Source organism: Gavialis gangeticus, unplaced genomic scaffold (genome assembly GCF_001723915.1).
Source record: "Gavialis gangeticus isolate Ggan-Ray unplaced genomic scaffold, GavGan_comp1, whole genome shotgun sequence".
Lineage (NCBI taxonomy): Eukaryota > Metazoa > Chordata > Crocodylia > Gavialidae > Gavialis > Gavialis gangeticus.
This window is the reverse complement of record NW_017729031.1, coordinates 82,376,238-82,389,169: the sequence shown is the minus strand read 5'-3', so window position 1 is coordinate 82,389,169 and position 12,932 is coordinate 82,376,238. Positions and strand designations below refer to the sequence as shown.

At 43.0% G+C, this 12,932-nt stretch overlaps 1 pseudogene; it reads right to left on the bottom strand.

Moving 5' to 3' along the window:
• The window catches only part of LOC109301642, a 66,287-nt pseudogene that overhangs the window by 22,348 nt on the left and 31,007 nt on the right, over positions 1 to 12,932 (bottom strand).

The window sequence follows — 12,932 nt, the reverse complement described above, 5'->3', positions numbered from 1 at the left end:
CCGCCAGTGCTGGCGGGGCCCAGAGCAGGGCAGCAGGAGTACAGGGAGCCCGGCTGGTAGGGGCTCCCCCCTCTCCCTGCTAGTGCTACCCAGCCTGGCTCCACAGACCCCTGCCAGCCTGTGCCCTGCTTTGGGCCCCACCAGTGCTGACCCTGAGACATTGGTCCCAAGACATTGGGACATTGGTCTCAAGATGGTGACCAGGGGCAGGGCACCTGTCAAGGGGCAGGGCTATCCATGTGGCCCTTGACAGCTTGCCAAAACTGGGTAAGCAAACCTCCGCCCAAAATAATTGCCCGCCCCTGCTATACAGAGTAGCCTGACAAGTAGCCGGGTGCCTATGTTGCCATCAGCCAACAAAAAAATGATGGTCTACCTCTAAAATGGGAAAGGTGTTAGTGGGGTAAAGCAGTCTTCTTTCCAAACAGTATTTGATTAGAAATAAGAGGCTGTATCTCTCTGACATGTGATTAGTAATCTTTTGGGCTGTAAGGATGTATTTTTTCAGTGGTTATAAATGGATCAAGAAAAATACCTGACCCGGCAAACAGACACACATCTGGGGCAGGAAGTTATATGCCTAGTATATACTCCCCAATAATTCAACAGATTCAAGCAGATGAACAGAAAATAATAGGCACTTAAGAAGTTGCTTTGGGAGAAAGTTTTTGTCTACAGACCCCCAGACATTGGAACGATTTAGTCCATGAGCAAAGAGAGGTAATTAACCATGTCCATCTGAGGTCGGATAAAATATCCTGAGCGCATTTTTTTTGTGTGAAGTTGAAGTCGCTTAATCAGATGCTGTGAAAGGACAGCACAGAGCATTCAGATGACTGAAATATTTCAGAGATGGGTACTGACAGATTCTGATAGCTAATGGAAACAGAACATTGGAAGAATATGGATACAGGATGCATGGTGCCAAATTTTCAACAAGTGTAATCCCATCTATATCTTGACCTATAGGGAGCTATACTGATTTACAACAGTTAAAAAGCTAGCCCACAGAGGGACTGAAGTGTTCATTGCACACTTCTTGATATACTCTTTTTCTGTGTATTCCAGCCCTGATGTGTAAAGGGATGGACAGGTACCATCTAAACAAAGATTTTCACACTCACCAAAACAACACATTGTGAAAGGGATTTATACACTGTGTGGTCAGAATCTTAAGAAACAAAATAATAATTTATGCCAAGTGAAAAACACCTGGAAGAGTCCTGCACACCTGGAAAAACAAATGAAAGGGTTCAAGGTCTTCACGAGACAAGGCAGAGAGGATGGATTTTTACCTCAGTGGTCAAAATTGGCTCCAATTCTTTATACTGTATTTTCACTTTTTTAGCCCCTCTCTTTGCCTGAATATCTGACTCTGCAACTACAGCACAGATGATCTGACCCACATAAATCACCTGCAACATAGCAAACACACAGAACCTGGTGAGCGCATTGGACTGGTTATACTGTATAACTTCACAGTGAGAGTGTCTTTGGGGAAAGGGAGTTATGTCCAGGCAGTTCTGCTAATATTATCCTCCTTTAAGAACTTGGCTTAGCGCACACTAAGTTTCATGAGATGTTATGTGCTGCTGCTGTGCATCATCTTTGCTGTTAATATTTTGAGCACAAAAAGACATATATGGTCTTGGCTCGAGAAGTAAATAAAGCTTCCTTCTTTATAACAGAACAGAATTCAAGGCTGGAAGCAATAAGTACTTTGTCTTCTGCATATGCTTTCTCATCTTTAGTGCTATTTTCCCCTGGAACATCACTAGCTGTTACCACATCAACCACTCCTGGCACTTTGAGGGCTTCTGATGCATCAACTGATCTAGGAAGAAGAATATGAGTGGCAGTGCCACAGGGGCTAGTTATAGGAGAAATACTGCAAATATAAATGGTTCTACAAATTTCAGGAAAAAGAAACACAACCTTTTCATATTTTCACCTTACAATGTTGTGGAAGTGAGTAGTGAAAAAATAATCAACTGATTTTATGATGTGTTTTAAAGAGGGTAATGGGGACAGGTCAGGAGAAGGAAAAAAAAGCCAGGGACTGAAGTAAAGTAGCTCTTAAAATTTTAGTCCCAGTACATGAACATTTCTAAATTCTCAGAATGCCAAGATATATTTTCTCTCTTCCCTATTGTGTTAAGAGCTCTATTAATTTAGGAGAGATACTGTCCTCTCATCTGCCAGCACCTCACATGAAAGAAATCCTTATCTCATAATGTAAGATAGCCCAAGCAACAGTAGCAGAACAGATCCTATGCGTTCGTTTTCATAGATTTCATAGACATTAGGGTTGGATGGAACCTCTCGAGATCATTGGGTCCAGACCCCTGCCAAAGGGGCAGGAAGTCAGCTGGGGTCAAGTCACCCCAGCAAGACAAGCATCCAAATGTTTACATAATGTATAGTAGAAATGTTGAGGATTAAAATATATTTTTCTGAATTTGTGCATTGTTGACCCAGAATAGTCAATCAGACTACAATATACATATTGTTAGGAAAGAATTAGGAAAACCTGAGTGTAAATGACCTATTACTATAACTCTTTTCTTACACCTTAAATCTACTTACAAAATTTTTGCATGGACTCTTGAACTTGTGACCACAGCCAAAAATAGCTCCCCATCCTGATGATGAATGTCATCACAGTAGATAGCTTCACCTGTGGTATGCTTAACTCCGGACTGGTGCATGATAGGACGTCCCACTGGATCTTGTGGAGGCTGCCTTGGGTCTACATCCTATTTAAGAAGAATATAACATTCTAGAGCCACAACACTAACCACAGAATGCCTCATTCTCTAATACATTATGAAATCATTCAGCCATCAGAAAAGCATGCCCTTAAACTCATGCTGCCCAGATTTTGTGGCTTGGGCATTAATTGAAAAACCAAAGTTCTAAGTAGTAATCCCACTTTTCTTGTTTGTATTACATTGGACACATTGACACATGCATTAATGCACTTTTTCTAATGTGCATTAAATTTAGTACCTCCAATATGAGGTACTAAATAAATGTGCATTAGGCTGCGCTAATGTACAGTAGCACAAGTGCATGCTTTTTAGGTGATGCTTAATGTGCAGTAGCCTATTCTACTACGCATTAGCATATTAGCACAATTTTTTTACACTGTGTTTTAATGCACAATAGAATAGGCTACTGTGCATTAAAGTGCACATGTAGCTGTGCCCACTGGTGCCTAAAGGCTCTAGCAGAGAACAGGACACTAAAGTGATAGGCACCATATTCATGTACAGTAGAAGATAAGCCCTGTTCTGAAGAGCCTGTAATTTAATCTGTCAAGACAACTGGGAAAGAAAATGGGATGAAGCACTTGCACAAATTCAGACTGTAGGTCAGTGGCAGAGCTGGAAAAGGAACCAAGATTTAAGTGCTCTGTCGAGCTTCCTATGCACTGGAACAAAGTTGTCCAACTTCAGAGCATTGCGGGGGCTGCAAACTGCATTGGTCATGGGCCCCAGGCCAAACCATGTCAATCACATGCCAGGAGCCACATGCCCTGTGGCCTCTGGGGAACCCTAGCATCCACAGGCCCCCCCCATGTGAACAGGTCAAGCCAGCACCTGCCATGTGAGCTCCCTGCTGCTGCCATTATGCAGGTGAACCCAGTTACCCTTGACGGTGTTGCCCAATTAGCCTGAGCACCCAACTATGCAAGGCCTGCCTCCCCACTCCACCACAGCTGCTGATCCTGGGCAGAAGCCCCTACTCCAAGAGTAGCGTGAGCCCACATCCCACCCCACCTCACCCTCCTCTGCCACTGTCACTTGACTGCTCCATCCAAGCCCTGCCCTCCACCTGGTGCTGCTGCATAGGCAGCACAAACCACCCTCTGCCATGCAGGCAGTAAGCTTACTAGGCTCGCTCTGGCTGTGCTTTCCTGCCCCAAAGTCTCTGGTTGACACTGCAGCAGCAGAAGCAGTTCTGGGAATGGCTTCTGGTTGTGAGCTGCGGGTTGCATGTTAAACCCTTGCAGGTCCCATCTGGTCTCAAAGGTTGCCAGTTGGACAGCCCTTCGCTACAGCATGCTGTCTCCTGCCCCACTGCACAAAGTTACCACCAGCTGTATCTGCCATGCAGCATACTACACATATCCGCATACTGGGCAACTGCATAATTTACTTTACACAAAGCCAATCCCAATTTGCTTCTCACTGCTTCCATTAGAACAAATGTTTGTTTTCTGCATGCCAGTTAAGTATAAAAAATGTTTGATTGCACAGTGCCTTTTAGCCCCACTGTCTCCTTTATGACATCATTGTATTCTGATTAACTACATTGGGGTGGTGAGGGGGAAGCAGTTGCCCAAGGACTGATGTTAGAAGGCTTGAAATTATGGGAGCTACTTAGCTTCAGGGCTGCTGACACCACAGAGATGACATCATTGTGCGTGGAATGAGCACTGTTTACATTTAGTTTGGGTAAGTGCACAGCTTTGTTTCAGGCTTGAGGCTTTGCATTTACCAGAGCACACTGGAGTTACATGAAAAAACAGAAACAAGACCTGTATTAAGTGATTGCTCTGAACCAGTCCTGTTAGGATTCCTGAAAGAATGCAGGTCTATGTAGGCTAGCCTAGCAAAAAATGACCTCATTAGGTTTCTGTTCCTTCAGTGCCTGACAACCTTCCTTTCTGCCACTTGCCCTCCCTCCTTCCCCCTTTGATATGCCTTGGTCTGCCACCAGTAATCAGCTTCTTTTCTTTCACAAATTGTGTGCCTTCTACATCTGAGAATTTTTCTCAGCCCCTCCCCTATACTGTACATCACTTGCTGTGCTTCCTATAATTAGAGACCTGAGGAAGAATGTCTTAAATGTGGAAGCTTGATATGCATGTATTTATAACTATCCTAACTACACAGTTGGTTCAAATAAAAGCTATCACCTGAAGAAGTTCATGTCTCTTGCATAATTTCTGGACCATCACAGCTACAACATCATTCTTATACTTCTAATCTAATGGCATTGCAAATGGCCTTAAATGATACACAGTTCTATTGCTCTCTGCTGCTCAACTACTACTGCTTTACTTCAGGTTAACTTGAAACAACCCAGGTGTAAAAGAAAATTAAAGCTTTTCTCTCACAGTTCTTCCTTAACAGAAAATGGAATTTTTGAGTAAATTCTTTTTTTCCTTGAAAGTATCTTTTCTTAAAAGGATTGTATGATTTGGAAAACTAAAAGCAACTGTGACTGAATAGTGCTGAAAACTTCTAAAAGTTTTAGTTTGGGGTACTTTTTGTCTTCCTTCAAAATTGTTAACTATTTTGCGAGAATCTTTATACAAATGGCAAAATTATCTTGTATTCACATTTTTAAAAAAATCAACAAGTTCCATCAGCAGCTCACAGCTTTTGAAAAAGGAAAATTTTAGCTTTGACAAGGTATAACACAAAACAGTAAATGGAGAATCAGGATAAAAAGCCAGAGGGCAAAATAGTCTTTAAGAAGGAAGGCATGTAGCAGCTCCTATTCATGTCTGTCATAGTTTACTATGAAAATAACATCACTGACCTGATATGCTTGTATACTGTGGGGTGTTTTCCACTGAAACTCTTCGACAGCACTAATGAACTCCTTCGGTAGGTCAGGATACCTTGTTGGATCCTGAAAGGAAGGCAATTGAAAAGAAAAAAAAGATGTCAGACCAATTCATTTTCTATTTTGTGTTTTGGAAAAAAAATGTTTTTTATTAAAAAAGAGAGATTTCCCATTTGCTCCCCCAGCTTGGACACCAGTGCTTCTGTGAAATACCTTTGACCTGGAACAGCAATCTGCATGTGACAGTAACAATCACCCCATTCTGTTATAGTTTTCTTGCCAAAGCAAGCATCTTGTAAAGTAATGGGATGATTACTAGCACAACAGATAATGCTTAAAGTGCAATGGGTCACCAGGGGTTAAAAATAAAACTCATGCCATCAAAAATCTAAGTTGTTTACATTTAAGTGCTCAGGATAGGGATGAGGGGGTAAAGACAATGCCATGGTTAGGCTTGAATTAGGCTACCTGACAAATAGGGAGAGAAGCACTGACCATGTCAACCTGGGTTCTTGCTCCAGTGAATACCCAATGATACTTGCAGCAGCATCATGGTGCAGAGGCTTCAACGCAAAGGGACTGGATGAAAGGAACCAATGTTGGGTGCATTTAAGGTTGGAATTAAATCTTATGGGTCCACATTTTGGTTTATCTTCTAAGCTTTGGATGCTTGAACACCTGCTGCATCATTGCTCTGGGTGTTTCTCTGAACAATCTCTTAGGGGTCTGACATGCCTATGTGAGGCCCCCCAGCTGGCAGTATCAGACCATTTTACCATATTATCCTCACGCTTTCTAGAATTAAGGAAAGCTGTCCATTTGTCTAGGGTTTTACATCACTGTTTATCACCACAGAACCTGAGTGCACTCTATATAAAGTACTTAGTGGACTTCACAGAGCCTCTCATTTCTCCATGTTCAGGGTCACGCTTTTCCTTGTGGTACAGTTTTTATTTCAATTATTTTGCCCCTAGATTGTATTAATTTCATGTTTTTTAATGGGGTTGGGGACTGTCAATGACTCGGTGTACTGACAGGAAAAAAATCAATAGTAGGGTTGGAGCATTGTAGTTGCAGTAGTCCAGGAAATACATGAGAAGCAAGCAGAAGTGCTCCATGCAAGTTTTACAGTGCTGTAATTTAGAGCATTTTTTATATCACTATAAAGTTACAGTGCTCTTAAACATGACAGAAGTGTAGTGTTTGATGAAGGGACCTCTGAGCCTCCTTGCATGTTCCAGGCTAGGAGGCAGGGGGTACGCCGCAGTCTCCTGGGGCTTCTCCATTTGTCAGAAATTTGACCAGCATACAGAAGTTATTTGAAGTGCTGTAGGTTGTTAAAGTGCTGTAAAATACAGTGCTTCAAATTTAATACCTCATTTAACAAGGGTTAATTTAAAGTGCTGTACCCATTTTTGAAATACTGTAAAGCCATGCACTTCTGTTAAGTCCTGGCAAAAAAGCACTTAAATGGCAAAATGCAAACTTTGTGCACAAGAGTTTTAGGGCTCAATGCTTTTATTACAGTACAGTCTTCTGGCTATATCTGTTTAACTCTCTGGACTCCACAGCTAACAAGAATCCTCCTCCTCTAGATTATCTATTTCTCCTGTCCTTTATTTGTTTCAGTGTGGCTGGAATGTTGTAGCTGTGATAGTCTAGGAATACACAAGATGCAAGTTTTCTTTGGTAATATATTGTATCAGATCAGCTGTATAGTTGGAAGAGAAGTTAGAGAAGCTTTCAGGCACAAAATGCACTTCCTCAGAACCCAGCTTTTGTGCCTGAAAGCTTGTTTAACACCTTTCCCAAGTCCAATGAGGATATTACCAAAGAAACCTTGCTTCTTCATTTGTTTTGCCACTTCTTCTGATAACTTCTCTTTGTTCTATATTTTTATAGTACTTCCACTTCTTCAAGTGACTGTTTTCACATATACATTGGAGTTAAACAAAATTCATTGTTTTATCTGGTATCTAGCTTAAGCTGTCATTGCTTTGTGTCTGAAACTTGTCTAACATCTCTACCACCTATATAGTTGGTTCAATACAAGACAATATCAATCTTGCATCTCACATATTCCCTGGGCCATCATGGCCACAACAGCTTACTAGCCCTATCACATGCACAGGAGACAGTTTACCTATCTGCTTGGGAAAATCACTTACCATCATCTTTAAACCATGCAACCCTTCCAGGTAGAATTTGAAAAGGAAGCTGACAAGCAGAGTTGTTCTGTATTCCACCTTCCCACTTGGAGCTGAGGGGGAGAGAAAAATTTCGCCAAAGCACCAGTCTGCAAGTTTCACTCAGCATCTGCTCATTCCATTGCCTGGGAGACAGACAGACACACATGCATACATATTTACACTAACCTACAGCTAACATCACTGTATGTGCAGGTGTGCTAAGAAACAAAGTATAACTCATGGGCCTGATCTTGCTGTCCTTTTGTATATAGTGGAAACTATGTGCCTGTAAAGACTGCAACAGTTAACCTGTTAGTATTGAAGATGGTTGAAATTTTCATTCTAACATGTATCCCAGTGAAATCTGGCCAGCACAGATGATCTTTCATTAATGGCAAAATCAAACAGTGCTTTTACCGGCATCCTGCTTGGATGATCCACCAGGAAAGGAGAACACTATCTTATGGTTGGGGCTCCATAGAAGACCCCCTGGAAGAGAGTGCCAGGCACTAGGCTGTATTAATGCATTCCTGGGCACCTTGGATACTCCCACTACATTGTCATTGGTGCTCACTTTCTGGAAAGGGCTAGCCAGTTGTGAACCACTGCCCCAGGGGAGGTTGTGCGAGAACTGTACAAAGCTGAGTTCTGTATCTGGATCTCCACCATGCTGGATTTGGATAACTGGCAGAGTCTGGGCTTTACAGAGCCTACAGTATTGTATGTCAGAGTTGTACTTAGTCAGTACCTTCCGATGAGCTTCTGGCAGGATTTTCTTGCACTGACTGTGGTAGAGCCAATGCCTCCATAAAGAATGTTCAGGTCCATAATGACATTTGTGCCTGGTTTGAAAAGCACTCTCATTGCAGAATTCACAATTGACAAGGCGTTCTTCCGGCGCTCTGCCTGTCGGAAGGCTGACACAAAGTCATCCTGAGCAAAAGAGAATTAAAGAAAGAAATTCCAACAACATCAGATATGGATCCTCTTAAAAGGAAAATAACCCACTGCTGTTGGGTCTTCATTAGTCTCACCTGGCCCAAAGAAACAGAAAGAAGTTGCTAGACCAGTATGGGGACTGTATTTCTTTGACACACTAACTATGGAAGGGTTGACATGCCCCAGAAGATGTATCTGAGGTTCACCTACATACTTACAGACTGACCTGCCAAATCACAGCTTTCCGTACTGGTATAATGCATTGTTAGAAGCCCCCTGCCCTGTGCCCTCCCTCTCCTCGCCCGTCCAGAAGTGCTAGGCAATAAACATTGGCCTAAGTCAGTTACAATACTGCTGATGCATTAATATTTATGGAAGTGGCTTTCAGCACTGGAGCAGTTTGCAGTGCTGTGCCAAAGGACCTAATTCCCTGATGGATTGTTTTTAACAATCAGATTTCTATATTTCACACTGTAGCACCAGAGGAGCTGTATAATCCAGTCACTCCTGATACCCAGACCTTGGAAGCATGGGTTAGAACCATGCCCCCTCCAGACTCAGGGACAGCTTCAGACTAAAACTCCACATCCAAACGACCTCAGAATTTCTGAAATCTCAAGCCAAGGTTTGTGATCAGTGTATGATGGGACTAAGACCCATCTCTCAGTTTCTCACATCCTCATGAAATTATGGCTAACACTGAGTACTTTTAGAGGTGGAAGATTATTTTCACCATATCCTTAGATCATCTTCATGTCCCCTCAGTAACATTCAGTCCAGCTGCAAGTAACTGAAAAAAAACCCAGCAGCAGACAACTGCTATAAGAAACTGAAAATACAAGCTATTCAAATAGCAGTTGTGTTTCTACCCACAAGAAAACAACCCTCACTCTATGCTCTCTTGCAGATATCTGGATCCTTTTGCTCACACCCAGTGGTGCCCTATGTGGTGATTTCAATAAGAATGATCAAGGACTAGGAGACTATTCAACATGAGGACAGGGGACAGAGTTAGACTCCAAGAAACAGCCATGGATCCATTTTCCTGTGGTAAGTCTAATGAAGTTCCTTACACTTTTGGTACTATTACTGGCTCTTGCTTTAACTGTGAAGTGTGAGATATTTTTTGAGTCCTCCAGCAATGTGAGGACCAATGTCTCCACTCTCCTCTGCTTTCAGATTGGAATGGTTCTTTCTGTATTAGTGTGATTAGTTTAGTTACACAGCAAAATGTCCAGTGATATACACAGGTTTGGTACTTTTCCTTCCATTCATCTCTCTGAAAGGATCTGGATTATATTCTTCCCTCAAATTCTCTTCCAGTACATTAATTTTTTACCGTAACTGCTGCTGAGATTCAGAATTTCTGCTGATATGATCAGCCACAGCTTGTAGAGCAAATACTGATTTATGAAGTCTTGTGATTTTTCACAGAATATCAGCAGGAGTGATCCAGACCCCAAAGAGGTATAGGATCCCCCCCCGTGCTGCTGTAGATGCTCAAACTGCAACAATACACAGCTACTTTTGTAGAGATGAGGACACCTTACTTTTTATTTTTAATCTTGGGTAGACCCTACAATGTTGGCACTGGCAAAGTCCCTTCCTCATCTTATAGTTTCATAGTTTCAGAGATGTTAGTGTTGGAAGAGACCTATTAGATCATCGAGTCCAACCCCATGCTCTGGGCAGGAACGAGTACTGAGATCTGATGACCCCAGCCAGGTGTCTGTCCAATCTCCTTTTAAACATCTCCAAGGAAAGGGACAGCACCACCTCCCTTGGAAATTTATTTCATATTTTGGCAACCCTCACTTCAAATAATTATTTCCTGATATCCAATCTGAATTTGCTCTCTTCCAGTTTGTGGCCATTATTTCTAGTTACCCCAACAGTTGCCCTGGTAAACATTGTATCCCCTATTTCTTGCTGCCCCCCTCCCCCCGATGAGTTTGTAGGCGGCCACAAGATCACCTCTCAGCCTCTTCTTGCGGAGGCTGAAGAGGTTCAGGTTTCCCAATCGGTCCACATAGGGTTTTTTCTGTAGGCCTTTAACCAGATGAGTGGCCCTCCTCTGAACTCTCTCCAGGCCATCCACACCCCTCCTGAAGTGTGGCACCCAAAACTGGATACAGTACTCCAGGTGTGGCCTAACCAATGCCGCATAGAGGGGAAGTATCACCTCCCTAGATCTTCTTCAACCTCAGCACTCTTAGCTGTCCCTGAATTTTTACTTCAAGTCATTTTTACTTCAGAGGGACACTTGATACTGCTATTCTTGCTGATACAACCATTTGCCCTTCCTGTAACTCAGTAGCATGAAGTTCTGCTACCTTCACTCACAGCAATGAGTATCTGACTCTGTGTATATCCCCACTGAGATTAGTGAATACTTCACCACACAGTGAGGTACTGATCACTAGGTGAGGCTGGCAGGACCTGGCCTTCAGCTGAAGGATGTGAGACTGACATTACATCTTCACTAGAAATACTTGGGCACCCTTACTTCTGTACTATGAAGAATGGGGTACCATGGGAAAGAAAAGTAAATACAGAAAGTCCCAAACAGCTTAGAACTGTGGACGGACATTGATAAAAATGAGACTCAGTTGGGCAAAATACAGGTGGAAGAAAATAGCCTAGCTCCAGAAAGCAGAGGCATGGGAGTGATAGTGAAAGGCCAATTAACCAGGACAACATGATGCCATGTGGCAGCTGGAAAGTCACAAAAGCAGAGGCTTCATATTTCACAGAGCTAGAGGGATAATTTGAATCATTGAGTGAGCTACTGCATGAAATTTCTTGACTCCAGTAGAGGTAGGACCTGGTCCAAAGCCCTCTGAAGTTTGTGGAAATTTTCTTTTCAGCTTTAGCGGGTTTGGAATTAGACCTTTGAAGACTCAACCAAAATGTTTTATTAACATACAAATTGCATTTAATAGCCTTCTGTTTCTCCACCTGTGTTTTTTTATGAGGGACAAGGCTCACAGTTGTCAGTGTGTTGCTTAAAAGATATTGGAAAATCTTCCTATTGTTTCAGGCTTTGCTCTAGACCAGGCCTGTCTAACAGAAAGACCACAGGCCATATACAGCCTGCAAGGGGTTAAGTTGTAGCCCCTGATGTCCACCCAGATGTTGCTCCCTCCATCACTCCAGCTACAACAATAGACAGAGTCTCAAGGCTCCCCCTCCCTCCTCCAGATTTCACTGCCTACCTGTAGAGCCTGGGGAGCTGAGGGTGAGCCATGTGGATGCACTACACAGTGCAGCAGTGCGGCAGGGAGTACCTGCATGGTCCAGCAGTGGGGCACACGTGGGCATTTGGTGCAGTGAGGGGGAGGTACACTGGCAGGGGGGGGATGCAGACCCATGTACCAGTGGGTTCCAGCCCAGTGCATGGTGTGTAGGCTGGGAGGCCCATAGCTTACCTTGGTGCGGTCCCTGCATATGCAGAGCATTTGGCCCTAGCTGATTAGTAGTTGGACAACCCTGCTCTAAGCCATGTTTCTTTAAACTCCTTAATGACATGTCACAGGCCTGGATTCAAAGCACATTTAAACTGATGGAGTCCTACCAGTGCCTTCAATGGACTTTGAAGCTGGTCCTTCAGGCCCAACCCTGCTCCTCCACACTAGAATTTTGTGCACACCACCCATAAAATGGTAATACTACCTGTCCATGTAGGGGGAAGATCCTGCAACCCCTCATTCATGGGAGGAGTCCTTGTCTACATGGGTGACCTCAAAGGGAGTGTGTGACTCAGCATTTGCAGGGCCTGAAGGACCCATAAAGAGCATAAACATGGGTGCAACTTAGGTACTAAAGTTTTTGCAGTGCATAAGGACATGATTTCTAAGGCAGTGTAACACTGTGCACAACACACAAGGCTAAAAACAGCCCAGGCTGTAAATTAGAGCCCTTACCTTCTTAGAGTATGGGATGAGAACTGACACTATAACATCTTGTGGCTTAACGTCTGCATTTTCAAATCCAGCAAGAAAGTCATCTGTTAAAGGAATCTGTCGTTTTCCATCTGTTGGAAAAAGTGTAGGTTGTCAGAGAACATGGAGAGAGTAACGAAATGTCTTTGCTTTGCAGATTCAGAATTCATCCAAACCTGAGAACAAAAGAGACCAGAGATGCCCTGTATAAATTCTCCAGCGTTTTGGGATCTAGGACTGATGCTGCACTGCAGAAGCTTTCCCAGGAATATCAAAATAAAGC